Source organism: Orcinus orca, chromosome 8 (assembly GCF_937001465.1).
Source record: "Orcinus orca chromosome 8, mOrcOrc1.1, whole genome shotgun sequence".
Taxonomy (NCBI): domain Eukaryota; kingdom Metazoa; phylum Chordata; class Mammalia; order Artiodactyla; family Delphinidae; genus Orcinus; species Orcinus orca.
In genome coordinates, this window is record NC_064566.1 from 101,221,122 (window position 1) to 101,236,275 (window position 15,154).

Below are 15,154 nucleotides of genomic sequence, written 5' to 3' on the forward strand. Positions count from 1 at the left end.
CTTAGTTCCCTGACCAGGGATTGAACCTGGGCCCTTAGCTCAGCAGTGCAAGCACAGAGTCCTAACCATTGGACAGCCAGGGAATTCCCAATTTGTGTTCTTTTTGATTATATCCATTCTGACAGGTGTGAGGTGATATATCATTGTGGTTTTGATTTGCATTTCCCTGGTGATTAGCAATGTTGATCATCCTCTCATGTGCCTGTTGGTCAACTGCATTTCCTCTATTCAGTTCTTCTGCCCATTTTTCAATTGCTTTTTTTTTTTTTGATGTTGAGCTGTATGAGCTGTTTATATATGTTGGATATTAATCCCTTATTGGTCATATCATTTGCAAATATTTTCTCCCATTCAGTAGATTGTTTTTTCATTTCATTGGTGGTTTCCTTTGCTGTGCAAAAGCTTTTAAGTTTATTTAGGTCCCATTTATTTATTTTTGCTTTTGTTTCCTTTACCCTAGGAGACAGGGCCATAAAATTATTGCTGTGATTTATGTCCAAGAGTGTTCTGCGTATGTTTTCATCTAGGAGTTTTATAGTATCCCATCTTAGATTTAGTTCTTTAATCCATTTTGAGGTTTTTGTTTTTCTTTTCTTTTCTTTTTTATATGGTGTTAGAGAATGTTCTAATTTCATTCTTTTACATGTAGCTGTCCAATTTTCCCAACACCACTTATGGAAGAGACTGTCCTTTCTTCATTGTATATTCCTGCCACCTGTCATACCAAAACCAGGCAAAGACACTACCAAAAAAGAAAATTACAGGCCAATATCCTTGATAAATATAGATGCAAAAATCCTCAGCAAAATAACAGCAAACCAAATCTAATAACATGTAAAAAGGATCATACAGCATGATCAAGTTGAATTCATTCCAGAGTCACAAGGATGGTTCAACACATGTAAATTGGGGCTTCCCTGGTGGCGCAGTGGTTAAGAATCTGCCTGCCAATGCAGGGGACACAGGTTCAAGCCCTGGTCCAGGAAGATCCCACATGCCGCAGAGCAACTATGCCTGTGCGCCACAACTACCGAGCCTGCACTCTAGAGTCCGTGAGCCACAACTACTGAGCTCACGTGCCACAACTACTGAAGCCCACGTGCCTGGAGCCTGTGCTCCACAACAAGAGAAGCCACTGCAACGAGAAGCCCACGCACTGCAATGAAGAGTAACACCCGCTCGCCACAACTAGAGAAAGCCCACGTGCAGCAACAAAGACCCAATGCAGCCAAAAATAAAATAAAATAATTTTTTAAAAATTATGTAAATCAATCAATATGATACACCACATCAACAAAGGAAAAGACAAAAACCACATGATCATCTCAATAGATGCAGAAAAAGCATTTGAGAAATTCAACATTCATTCATGATAAAAAAAAAAAACACCTCTTTCCAATGTAGGTATAGAGGGAGCATTTCATACATAATAAAAGCCATTTATGACAAACCCACAGCCAGTATAATACTCAATGGTGAGAAGCTGAGAGCCTTCCCACTAAATTCTGGAAAAAGACAAGGGTGCCCAGTCTCACCACTTATATTCAACATAGTATTGAAAGTCCTAGCCACAGCAATTAGACAAGAAAAAGAAATAAAAGGTATCCAAATTGGAAGCGAAGAGGTAAAATTGTCATTATATGCAGATGACATGATATTCTATATGGAAAACCTAAAGATGCCACACAAAAACTATTAGAACTGATAAACCAATTCAGCAGATTAGCAGGGTAGCAGGGTACAAGACTAATATACAGAAATCTGTTGCATTTCTTTACTGACAATGAAATATCAGAAAAGTAAAAAAAAAAAATCTTGTTTAAAATTTTATTTAAAAAAAATACAATAACTAGGAAAAAAACTTACCCAAGGAGGTGAAAGGCTTAATGCTGAGAATTATAAAACACTGATAAAGGAAACTGAAGATGATTCAAGGAAATGGGAAGATAGCTCATGCTCTTGGATTGGAAGAATTAATATTGTTAAAGTGGCTATACTACCCAAAACAATCTACAGATTTAATGAGATCCCTATCAAATTACCCAAGACATTTTTCACAGAACTAGAACAAATAATCCTAAAATTTATATGGAACTACAAAAAACCCAGAATTGCCAAAGTAATCTTGAGGAAAAAGAACAATGCTGGAGACATAACCCTTTGAGACTTCAGACAATACTGCAAAGCTACAGTAATCAAAACAGTGTGGTATTGGCACAAAAACAGACAGGTAGATCAGTGGAACAGAATAGAGACTCCAGAAATAAACCCACACACCTGTGGTCAATTAATCTTTGACAAAGGAGACAAGAATATACAATAGAGAAAAGAAAGTCTCTTTAGCAAGCGGTGTTGGGAAAGCTGGACAGCCGCATACATATCAATGAAGTTAGAACACTCCCTCACACCATACACAAAAAAAACTCAAAGTGGCTTAAAGACTTAAATGTAAGACGCGACACCATAAAACGCCTCAAAGAGAACACAGCCGCTCCGTGGCATGTGGGATCTTCCTGGACCGGGGCATGAACCCGTGTCCCCTGCATCAGCAGGCGGACTCTCAACCACTGCGCCACCAGGGAAGCCCCCAGCATGTTTTTAGACAAAGACATTTCTGCCATCTTTTTTCCTTTCCTTGCATTAGTGCAGAAAGTCTACCTCATGAGTTTAGGAATCTCTATTTTCATCCATCTTTTTATTTCCTTGTTTGTACCTTTAATTTTCCTTTAGATTCTCCCTCCCCTTTCTCTATCTTTATCATGTTTCATGTCTCTCCTGTTCCTTTTTCTTTTTCATTCCCTTCTTTCTCTCTTCTGCTGTTTCCTTCTTTCTCCCCCACCCCTTTTTTTAAAAACTAGGCTTGATGTAAAAATGAAGAATATTTCTATTATTTATATTATTATTACATCTATTTTTTAATCTTTCCCCATTTTACTTAGTGTGCTTATAATAGTTTAAAACATTTTCTTTCTCATAAGTAAGCTTCAACAGATATTTAATGCTCAGATAATGTTTTTCATGGACTTTTAAAAATAATGAGAATGACAAAGGAGAGAATTGGAAGACAGGTGAGTCTGGGTCTGGTTATTTCTCTGCTCCAACACAAGAGCTCACCTCAAAGAGAAACAACCACAAACCCAAATTCTCCAGCCTATACAGGTCAATTTGGGTTTGGTCCTAACCAGGAGATTCAGGGATGGGCTAATGATGATGAAGCCTGGACCAATGAATGGAATTGATGTTGTTTTAAAGTGACTTTTATAATTCCCCCAATTTCCCTGTTTAGCAAATTAAAACATGGTAGATTTAAAAGTATATAAGGTTTTCAGTAAAGTGATTCAATTATATATATACATGTATCTATACTTTTTCAAATTCACTTTGCTGTACACCCAAAACTAACACAACATTGTTTATCAACTATACTTCAATAAAAATTAAAATTAAAAAAAAAGAAAGTACACTGTCCATAGGAAGTATTGCTACCATTACTATTCTGTGAATATAATCACACTTTTCTGGACTTCAAAAAAAAAAATGGATATAAGGTCATGTATAATAAAATTAAAATAAACAATAATCTATTAACCAGAGTTAATCAATAAATATTTTAGTCTCTATACTTCCAGGTTTATTTTCACATACATAAATGTTTAACCATCCCAAATTTGCCTGAGAAAAGGGAGTTTACCATGATGTGAGACTTTCAGTGCCAAAGTCAGTAAAGTCCCAGGGCCACCTGGGGTGAGTTGATCACTCTGTTATAATTTTTTTTTGTTGTGTTTTGTTTTATTTTTTAAGAATTTATTTTACAAAAAGATAATGAAAATGCAGTACATGGCTTTCAAGAGGCAAACCTTCGTTCGGTGGCCAGCCGCTGAGCCAGCTTACCAGGTTACCAGAGTCACCAGGTTACAAAACTTCCCACCCACCCAGTACTCACCACACAGGAGACAGGACAGAGCCACACTCAGCCCTAGCAGTCTGTCCACTGGCCTCGGAAAGAGGTCCCCTAAGCAGGCTGCTTCTCCAAAGCCCGGCTCTCCTGGGGCTTTGCCTTATACTGGCTCTCAGTGGAAGCAGGGGCCACTTGTTGGCATAGCAGGTCCACTATCAGTGTCTTTTGATAAGCTCAGTGCTCTTCCACCACACTCCCCACTCCAGGGGGTGTCACAGGTTCTCAGAGTAAACCCTCAGTTGATGAGACTTTTTGTTTTTCAGGAGAGTCTGGGGAAATGTTCTCCTAGAGTCTCTCAGAGTCTCCCAGACTCTCCCAGCAACATAGTCACAATATGTTGCTAATGGTGTCCTCATGATGTCTGCTGAGGACCTGACACACTCAAAGCCTTGAGTCCCCTGACCTTTTTCCTGCCTCACTTCACCCCACCATGGACTGAGGCAGAGACATGGGTGCTCATGCACAGGATGCTCTGGAGGGTGGGCAAGGTAGACAGAGACCACGCAGAAGTCAGGGTGCTATTTGGGGTGGAGGCGGTGATGACTTATCTCACTCAGGAAGATTGTTGTGGGTTCAGGTAGGAAGAATGGGTATGAACTGAAGGCAACTGTGAAGAAAATACATGCGGGTAGTCCTCACTTCGCACACACCCAATATGCACGTATTTCAGTTACCATGCATTAGTTAAATAACGCCAGTCCCTCCATGACATAGTTCAAATTCTGATTACCACGGTATATGAACTGTGAGTAATTCCATAAAATATGAACTTACTACTAGACCTTCAGTCCACAAATCCAAATCACTATGTAGGTAACTGATGGCTTATCATGACCAGTGATCATGTTATGTCTTTCAAAGTAACATGTGCATCTGTTGTTCGACTGACTCACAGAGAGCAAAGCATGTAATTGTGTTGCTTGTCTCCAGGGAAAAACCCCACATGATTCAGGAACTTTTGGATAGATTTCACGATATTGAAACTATGAAGGATCAAATTCAGGCAGGGCATCTGACACTGGAAGAGACCCTGGCTGGGGGGCAGTCCCTGGCTGAGGCCTCTTGGTGGGGCAGCTGGGGTTGGAGTGGGCCCTAGATGAGGGGAGGCCTGTGAGGACTCAAACAATGCACTGGCTGGTGCCTCCGATTTTGGAGAGGGTTCCAGCAGTTCCCAGACCAGAAGCTCTAGGGTAAGTAAACGGATTTCCTTCCCATATAGTCTAGGTGCTCTTTAAATTGCTGTTTCTTTGCTTTGTCCTAGGGTTGGCGAGTCTGCCCTTGGGCCTCTTCCAGCAATATCCCTCCCTCCTGCAAGTCGTAGCATCTGGGGCGGGAGGGGTGTCTCATGGGTACCGTGTCTTCATTTTCCTACCCATTTCTATGTGGTCCTTCTATGTGCAATAGCTGTTCAATCAGCCCTCAGATCTTCTTCAAGAGGAACTGCTGTAACGTGGATGGACCTAGAGACTGTCATACAGAGTGAGGTAAGCCAGAAAGAGAGAAACAAATATCGTATAATGTCACTTATATGTGGAACTAGAAAAATGGTACAAATGAACTTATTTGCAAAGCAGAAATAGAGACACAGACATAGAGAACAAACATATGGATACCAAGGGAGGAAGGGTAGGTGTGATGAGCTGGGAGATTGGGATTGACATATATACACTACTATGTATAAAATAGATAACTAATAAGAACCTACTGTATAGCACAGGGAACTCTACTCAATGCTCCGTGATGACCTAAATGGGAAGGAAATCCAAAGAAGAGGGGATACATATATACGTATAGCTGATTCACTTTGCTGTACAGCAGAAGCTAACACAACACTGTAAAGCAACTATACTCCAATAAAAATTAATTAAAAAAAAAAAAGAGGAATTGCTCTAAATGTATGTAGTTATAGATTCGGTGTTTCCTGTTCTTTTTGTTGTCCTGTGAATTACTCTTCTGTCCTTGAGGGCCTCTGGCCCTTATCCCGTTTCTTATTTCAGGATGGCATATATACTGTACCTTATTTTAGCTTTCTGTCTTTTTATCTCTCAGGTATGTGGGGTTCCTGTACATACAAAAATAATTTTAAGTTTGTCCTATTACTCTGTCTCATGTAAATTTAATTCTTAGACCAGCCAAAAGAACCTAGAAGGGTAGAGGAAAATTTTCTTCCTTCCCAACAGTATATTCAAAGTTGTGCAACCATCACCGTGATCAGTTTTAGAACATTTTCATCACTCCAGCAAGAAACCCTGCACCCACGAGCTGTCACCTTTTATCACAACTGCCTTTCCATCTCCACCGCCTCCACTGCCAGCCCTAAGCCACTACTAAGCTACTTTCTTTATAGATTTGCCTATTGTGGATTTTTCATATAAGTGGAATCATATAATATCTGGTCCTTTATGACTGGCTTTTTTCACTTAGGATAATGTTTTCAAGGCTTACAGTGTTGTAGCATGTAACAGTATTTCATTTTTTATTACTGGCAGGCAGATTCTTAACCACTGTGCAACCAGGGAAGCCCTCTCATTGTGGTTTTGATTTGGATTTCCCTGATGGCTAATGATGTTGAGAATCTTTTTGTGACCTTATTGGCCATTTGTATATTTTCATTGGGGAAATGTCTGTATAGATCCTTTGCCCATTTTAAAACTGGGTTATATATCTTTTTATTGTTGAATTATAAGAGTTCTTTATATACTCTAGATAAAAGTCTTGTAATAAATATATGACTTGCAAACATTTTCTTCCATTTTGTGGCTTGTGGGTGGTCTTTTTACTGTCTTAGTGGTGCCTTAGAATTACAACAGTTTTTAAGTTTGATCATGTCCTTTGGTCGCTTGTGCTTTTGGTGTCATATCTGGGAAATCATTGCCTACCTCCCCCCATCCCCGCAATTTCTCTTTTTGTCTCTATCTCTCTGTCTGTCTCTGTCTCTTTATCTCTATATATGTATTATAAAGAGATATATAAATTTTTTAGTATGTATTTTATATAGAGATAATAAAAGGTAGAAGGCTTCCTTTGAATGACAACTTTTTATTGGGCATCCAGGAGTCAGAACACACAAGGAACTGCAGGTCCAGAATTTATTCTATATTTCTGGGAAGGCAAGGCAATAAAAGCAGCCTATCTCCTTGACTGCCTGCAAGGTGGGTTGGACAGTGAGAGATGTTCTAGCCCATTGTTGCACTTATCACCCAGAACAGAAAGAACCACACTTATCCTCAGCAACCTGTCCATCACCTTCAGAAGTGAGATCTTTCCAGTATGAGACTGGTTCCATGGCCCATCTTCCCTGCGGCTATAGCCTAATCCCACCCGAATGGCTGAAGGGACCAAGCTTTGGCAGAGAAGTTCAACTAGCTGTGTCCCGTGATGAGATGAGAACACTCTGACACTGACCCTCTGCTGTGAGGAGTGTGGAACTGGGGAATAAGGCTGTGTGGCAAGTCCATTTATCAAGCTGCCCTTAGGAGGGTTCCCAGTGCACGTCCTTCCTTTCTGCTTGTGGAGCGGTTAGGAGTGTGAAGAATGAGGCCAAAACAGATAGTGAAGAGAGGGATGCTCTGGAGTACTCTTGATGCTTGGCCCTGATACATCAGGAAGAAACTTTATACTGATGTCATCAGAGAAACTGACACAAAGACTCAAAGTCTTGAGCTCCCCAGTGCTTTCTGCCCTAGATCCATGTCCCTCCCCACTACATACATCATTCTTCCATGCCCCAAACCCACACACGACTGGAAATATCCTGGAGGCTGAGCATTGACAGGTGAAAGAACATGGGTTTAAAATGCCTGGAGTCTCTGTAATGACCTGTATGGGAAAAGAATCTAAAAAACAGTGGATATATGTATATATAAATGTATATATTATATATATATGTTATATATATAATATATACATATATTATATATTATATATATTATATATATGTATATATTATATATTATATATATATGTATATAATATATATAATTGTATATTATATATAATACATATATTATATATGTATTATATTATATACATATACATATATGTGTATATATACATTATATACATATACATTATATATATACATATATATAATGTATATATATACATTATATATACATTATATACATATACATTATATATAATGTATATATATACATTATATACATATACATATATGTATATGTATACATATGTACATATGTATACATATGTATATATATATACATATATTATATATATATGTATATAAAACTGATTCACTGTGCTGTACACCTGAAACTAACACAACACTGTAATTAACTATACACCAATAAAAATTCTTAAAAAATGGTCTTGGGACAATAAAAGTTTCAAACAAAAATAATAATAAAATGCCTGGAGTGTGTTAGTGGCAGTCAGTGTTGATGATGGCAATTAAAGTGGTGCTGGTAGTGGTGGATTATGCTGGTGGGGTGTTTAGAGCAAGCCAGACAGGAGAGGTTTAGGGGCTGGTCCAGGTGGTTTATACATGTGGGTTTTATTATCAATGTTCCAGAAAAGCAGCTCTTCAAACAGAGTGTACTTTCTGCATAATTGATGAATAATACACAAAATCCACAAGAGAACGTATTGTAAGAAGATGCATGTTCCCAGTGGTGATTTGGGAAATGATGAAGGACCAGTGACGAGGGCAGCCTGTTCCTCCACCCATAAAGTAGCATTCCTTGTCTTGCGACTGCTGCAGTTGGTCATTGGTCTGGACAAGGTTAGCAGGTTTCCAAGGTAGAACATGAATGAGAGGAGACATGGTGGGAGATGGCAGTTCAGGAAATGAGGCAAAATAGCCACACTCCTTGCGTGATATTGGGGGAAGGGAGACAAACGACCATATGGAATGATGTTTGCCAGTGTGTGTGTGTCTTGGGGGTGAAGTTAGGACTGATGATTGGACCAATCATACAGGCAGAGAATAGAGGTCACTAAATATACACCTGTGAAAATACTTAGTCCCAATTTTTTAATTAAACTTTTCTTAACTGTATTCTCTAGTTAGTAGTTGAAAAGAAAATGAACGTAAAGAATTGAACCTATAACCTAACGACTTAAGTGCTATTATATTCCCTACTTCCTTGATGGGGAAATTGAGGGCTGTAGATTAATGACTTGCCAGAGTCTCATAGTCAGTAGATGTTGGAACGAGTCTTCAAACCCAGATTCATCTGATTTCTGAGTCTGTGCTCTGGCCAGGGCACTTCCAGGTTGGGTTTCTGCCTAGACACATTACTGAAAGATCTGATAGGGATTGGCGTGGGCCTGGAAGCTTGCGGTGGTTCTAGGCGCCCCCTGTCTGGCTGCTGCCCAGGCGAAGGCTCCTGTGCTGGGAGAGATTGTGCCTGATAACCTCTAAGTAGACTGACCATATAATTTATTCCCTAGACTGAAGCCCTGGGGAGTGAAAGGGATAATTTAGTAAGCAAGCTTGGAATAAAGTCATGAATTAGAAGTGACTATTATATCTCTTCCAACTTTGGAAGTCTCATGGGCTCAGAATAAATTTAATATATGACTTTTATCAAGCTCTCAATTCCTGATCAACCTCTGAAGCCTCCTCTCCTGAAAAACGAGAAAATTTCCACAGTACATCATTCAGGGATGTGATGTATCATCCAGCATAACGCCACCATTTAAAATGACCATTGTCTTCCAGTGCAACCTGATGCAGACACATTATGGAGCGCTGTTTAAGAAACTTTATGGGGAAGAGTGGCTGAAGGAAGCCCAGCCGGGAGTGTGGGGCAGCATATTCTTCTCTGAGGTGGTCATGGCCTTTTCTGGTATAGATTGAACTCACAATGTTTCTCAGTGATTTATGTGAGGTTCAGATATACAAGTGGAGCTATTTTAGTCATATAATATCTCCATTTTATTTTAGCATAATTGGATAGCTGTCACAGACATTTTCCAGTGGGCCCACATCCCCTAAATCATTATTATTTTTTTTAAGTATAGTTGATTTACAATGTTGCGTTAGTTTCTGGTGTACAGCATAGTGATTCAGTTATATATCTATTCTTTTTCATATTTTTTCCATTATAGGTTATTACAGGATATTGAATATAGTTCCCTGTGCTACACAGTAGGACCTTGTTTATTTATTTCATATATAGTAGTTTGTATCCACTACTCCAAAACTCCTAATTTATCCCCCCCACCCCTTTTCCCCTTTGTTAAGCGTAAGTTTGTTTTCTAAGTCTGAGTCTATTTTTGTTTTGTAAATAAGTTCATTTGTGTCATATTTTAGATTCCACTTACAAGCAATGTCATATGGTATTTGTCTTTCTCTTTCTGACTTACTTCACTTGGCATGATAATCTCTAGGTTCATCCGTGTTGTTGAAAATGACATTATTTCATTCTCTTTTTATGGCTGAGTAACTTTCCATTGTGTATATATATCTGTAAGATGTTATGGAAAAACCCAAATGAACTTTTTGGCCAACCCAGTATATATACCACATCTTTATCCATTCATCTGTTGATGGACATTTAGGTTGCTTCCACGTCTTGGCTATCTTAAATAGTGTTGATATGAACACTGGGGTGTATGTATATTTTCAAATTAGAGTTTTCTCTGGATATATGCCCAGGAGTAAGATTGCTGGATCATATAGGAAGTCTATTTTTAATTTTTTTAAGGAACCTCCAGACTGTTTTCCATTATTGCGGCACCAATTTACATCTCCAACAACAGTGTAGAAGGGTTTCCTTTTCTCCACACCCTCTACAGCATGTATAATTTGGAGACTTTTTAATGATGACCACCACTATCCTTCCCTTAGGAAACACCATCAGGATGTTTGAGGAGCATAAATTTCCATGAGAAGATTTGACTAGATCATTATTTTCTGCTTTTCACTCGTTTCCTAGGTTCCCCAGTGATAATGTCTCTTTACAATATCATATTATGCATTGTGTACTATGCATTATTATTATCAATACATCCTTCAAGTTTGCACAGAACAGCTTATCTTTAGTACAATAATGCTATGAAAGAAGAATTCTGTTCCTTGGCAGCTCCAATAATTTGTATATATCCTGTTTCCTCCATTCTCTACTCCTTCCACACCCTCTGTTCTTGCATAGGGAAGACGGGGGCATGTGGGACTTGCGGAACCGTGTGCATCTCTGGAATTCCACTATCATGTTAGAGTGACCTGCTGAGCATACAGAGGACCCTGGGTCCCTCAGCACAGTTCCTCAGTGTGGGGACTGGGTAACAATGACATCAGTCATCCATGCACCCCACACTCCTGCAGAATCTACTCTGAATCATTTTTGTCTTCTGAAGGTGGTGAAGGGGAGTTCTCACGCATCACAGCCCTCCTCTCACAGTGTAGGAGACAGCTGGACTCTCAGTCTGTGGGTGCGTGGGGTTTCTTGGCCCTTTTCCTCCCGTAGTTGCTTTCTGGGCTGGCAGACCCTCATGCATTCATTTACTTGTCCTCTTATTCTTGTTTAGTCAGAAATATTACTGAACGCCTGCTCTGTACCATGCATTGTGCGGAGTGCTTCTGGCTAATGGTGAACGTGACTGTCAAGGTTTCTGCCATGAAAGGGTTGTCTAGATGGAGAAGGAGAGAGGGGAAAGGGAGACAGCCACTGTGACCTGGAATGTTTTCTCAGGTGCTCAACCTGCACATTGAGATCCATGAACCCCATGAACTCCATGAACTTTCTCCTTCCTTTGGCTGGATCTCCAAGCATGAACACTCTGGTTGGGGAATTGGCTATTTTTATTATACATGATTAATAAACTCAGGATACTACAGGATTGTACTTTCAGAGGTATTGGGGCATAGGTATTTCTTTGAGCAACAACAACGAAATTTTAAATAAAAAAAATTATCTGCTTCCTTTGTAGTCCAGAGAAATAAGATTAATAGAGCAGGAATTGATTTATATTTTATAAAATAAACTAGTCCTCTATAGTGCTTTTATTCCTTCTTTGTTTTGGAAGTATTTGCTGTATATTTAATATATTTGTGATAGGCTGAAGATATATCCTAATTTAGATATGTATGGTAGCAGTAGATGTGGATACTGGTTTATAGAAAATACTAAGTAAATGTTTGCTATTATGACTACCCCCAGCATTGGCAACACTGATTCAGTATTGAGAGGCCCACTGAGGTCTCAATTATGAGCTCGAATATAGGGAGGGGAAAGGGAATGCAAACAGCACAGGCTGCACCTACAATGAGTGCATCCTGAGGCCTGAGGCTGGTGTCAGCCCAGGTTGGGTACTGGCTTGGGCTGTGGGACTGGAGGGGAGGTGGTCATGGGCACTGTGGACTCAGAGGAAATGGCTATCTTAGCAAAGCCCGGCCCACATGACAAGCTCTTGTTCTTGGGCCTGGGGCAGTGGGATGTCCAGAGAGTAAACAGTCAGGAACTGTTGAGGGGCCCCGAGATCTGGTCAGGCGTCATGTCCCCCACTGATCAGGAGGCAGCCTCAAAGGATCAGGAGGGACACCTGGGACATTTATCCTCGGAAGTGTCCAAGGGGCTGGTTCTGTGGGAACGTTTCCTGGGGCTGCGTGGCTGTGAAACACCCACTGGCAGGTGTGTAAAAGGAAGCTTCTGCCCACAGCCCAGGAGCAGCTCAGTCCAGATTCTTCGGCTTCCCTCATCTGCACACAAGAGCAGTCTGTCCACACCCTTCCTGGGCACCCTGCTCCCCTCTGCAGCCGCCTCTGCATCTTCCCGCCATCCCAGGCTGACATGGACAAGTCCCTGCTCCTGCTGCTGGGAGTCTTGCCTTTCGTGCTCTTCCAAGGAGTGGGTGAGAGCCTGTGGTGGCTGGGCAGGGGGTGACGACGTGGAGGTGGGCTGGGCAGCAGCACCTGGATGGTGATCTGACCAGCTTGGGAGGGGGGACAAATCAAGGATGAGGCTCTGGGATGATCTGACCAGCAAGGATTTGAGGTCTCTTTCTGCTGTCCCCATCCCGACTGCTACCAGGGCAAGAGTTCAGGTTCCTTTCCAAGGTCTCAGAGTGGGGTCAGTCCCTCCCTGGGGCCAGACTGGGGCTGGGGGCTCTTCTCAGTGGGAGGTTTTGTGGCTTGCTGGGATGACCCTAAGAGGCAGAGCCAATGGCTGCTCAAGACTTCCTGTAAAGACACAGCCAAGGGGCAATGATCTACCAGGAACAGGTCCCTGAAAGGCTTATCTTGAACCAATATTTTTACAGCAGTCTTTTCACTTATATATGTGTGTACTTTGGATGACTTTTGGTGCTGTCGTAGGAAATCTTTGGAGACTAAAATCTGCCTCCTCATTCTCAAGCCAGTGTAGTCCGTATGCCCCATCCATTTCCCCAAGATCCTGGCCCAGGGTGGCTATATGGGATGCACTGAATGTGTTCTGCACAATTGCTCCAAAGCTAAAGTGAGCTTCTGAGCACAGAGCTGCTACTATGGGGAGTTCATCCAGGCTCCCAGGGAACAAAAATTAAGGAGACATAATCTCTTAGTGCTGTTTAGGTGCAAGTTTGGAAATTTCTCTTGATTGGTTAGAACACCTACATTTTTTTTCCTCTTATATCTCACTGTCCAGTATCTGCCATATCCCCTGGCAAGTAAAGTGTCATATTCTTGTTCAAGGTTATTTTGAAAAAAACAGCTTTAGTGAGATATCATTCTCATACCATGCAATTCACTCATAAAGTATGCACAAAGTTATTTATCATTAATGGATTTTGATATCCGCAGGTCAAAGACCCCATTTCCTTAAATATCCAATGGAAGAAATCTAATGGGGATCTTTCTTACCCCAAATTATGCACAGGAAATATTTAGAGTCATGCTTTGTCCTTAAACTCCTACGTTCTAATGTGTCTTACACACCTTGGTCTCAGCCCATTCAACCCTGGCCTCAGCTTCCATGTCTGTTTCTCTGCAGCTCCAGCCACGTTGTGTAAGGTCTGCAGTATTTTTAAGAAGGACAAATGTTTGCAAGGCGAGGGTAACTGCACCTCTGAAGAAGGCCCGGGATGCAGAACTTCGGATATATACTTTTTCAATGTGAGAGGTAATGCTCTTAAACCAGGCTTTTCTGGCTTGAGCTGTTGCCTAACTCCTGACACTGGGTAGGGGCTCCAGTCTGGGGGAGCCCTCGCTGAGAGGTGAATGTGTCCCTAGTCTACAGGCCAGGCTTGGGGTGGCTGGGGAAGGTTCCAGGTACTGTTGTCTGGCACTGAGTGTCAGTGTCCTTCTCTTCCAGATGCGTGGCGCTACAACCACACTCAACTGGACTGTTATGATAAGTGTAGAGCTTGGAAGTTGATTCACGGGGACTTCAAGGTTTCGAGCTATTGCTGTAAAGGTCAAGATTTCTGCAATATATATAGAGGAAAATCACTGCATTGGAAGTCTCAGTAACAGCTGATTCCTTGTCAGTGATGCCCCTCACCCTTCTCTTCCTGGCATCTCTTGTCCCATATCCCTGCACACGTGCTCCTACAGAGCATGCTGTGTCCTCCTGTCTACCCCAAGTTTCCCTCCTCACTTCTCTCCTGGCAACCGGCTCCTTCCCACCAACGTACACCAAGTGCTCTCAGTTCACCCTTGATTCATCTCTCTGCTTCGTTCGCATCTGCAAATCATCATCCCACCCTGATCCCTCACAGTCACCCTATTCCTCTGGCTGCCTGGCTGCCTGGTTTCTGATCCCACCAACTCAGAAGTGACTGCAATGTGTCCAAGAAGGGGACGGGTACCACCTCATACATCAGGAGTTTGTGGGGTCAGTGGAAAACTCAGGAAAATGTGTCCAACTGCAGATGGACAGAGAGGCCTTAAAGTCCAAAAAGGTACCAAGGCCTAAGGCAGAAAAAGTGGGCTCATCCGATTTAGATGTTATATACATGCTCAGAAGCTACTGATAACTTAGCTTATAAGACTTAAAGAGGTTGTCTAGTGAGTGAGGTGGGAACAGGGTGGGGACAAGTCATTGACACTAGAGACCACCAAAATAAAAAGCAGGTGAAGGTCTCTCTCCAAAAAAGAGTCATGAGTGATGGGCATGGAAGTAGGTGGAGAACCAGGACAGAAGAGCATGAGTCTCTGTTTTCCATGACAACGTGCATGTTATTGGCAGAGCAGGTTCAGTGGAGAAGTGGCACAGAAACCACATTACAGTGGTTTGAAGAATGAATGGA

The 15,154-nt window shown here is 41.3% G+C and overlaps 1 long non-coding RNA gene across 1 annotated transcript; it reads left to right on the top strand.

Annotated features, from left to right (window-relative positions):
- Positions 1–12,511: 12,511 nt before the first annotated feature.
- On the top strand, positions 12,512–14,280 carry LOC125965151 (uncharacterized). The gene is made up of 3 exons (XR_007478716.1): positions 12,512–12,778; positions 13,897–14,025; positions 14,218–14,280. It is a non-coding gene; the product is annotated as an uncharacterized LOC125965151 (long non-coding RNA).
- The last annotated feature ends 874 nt before the right edge of the window (positions 14,281–15,154 follow it).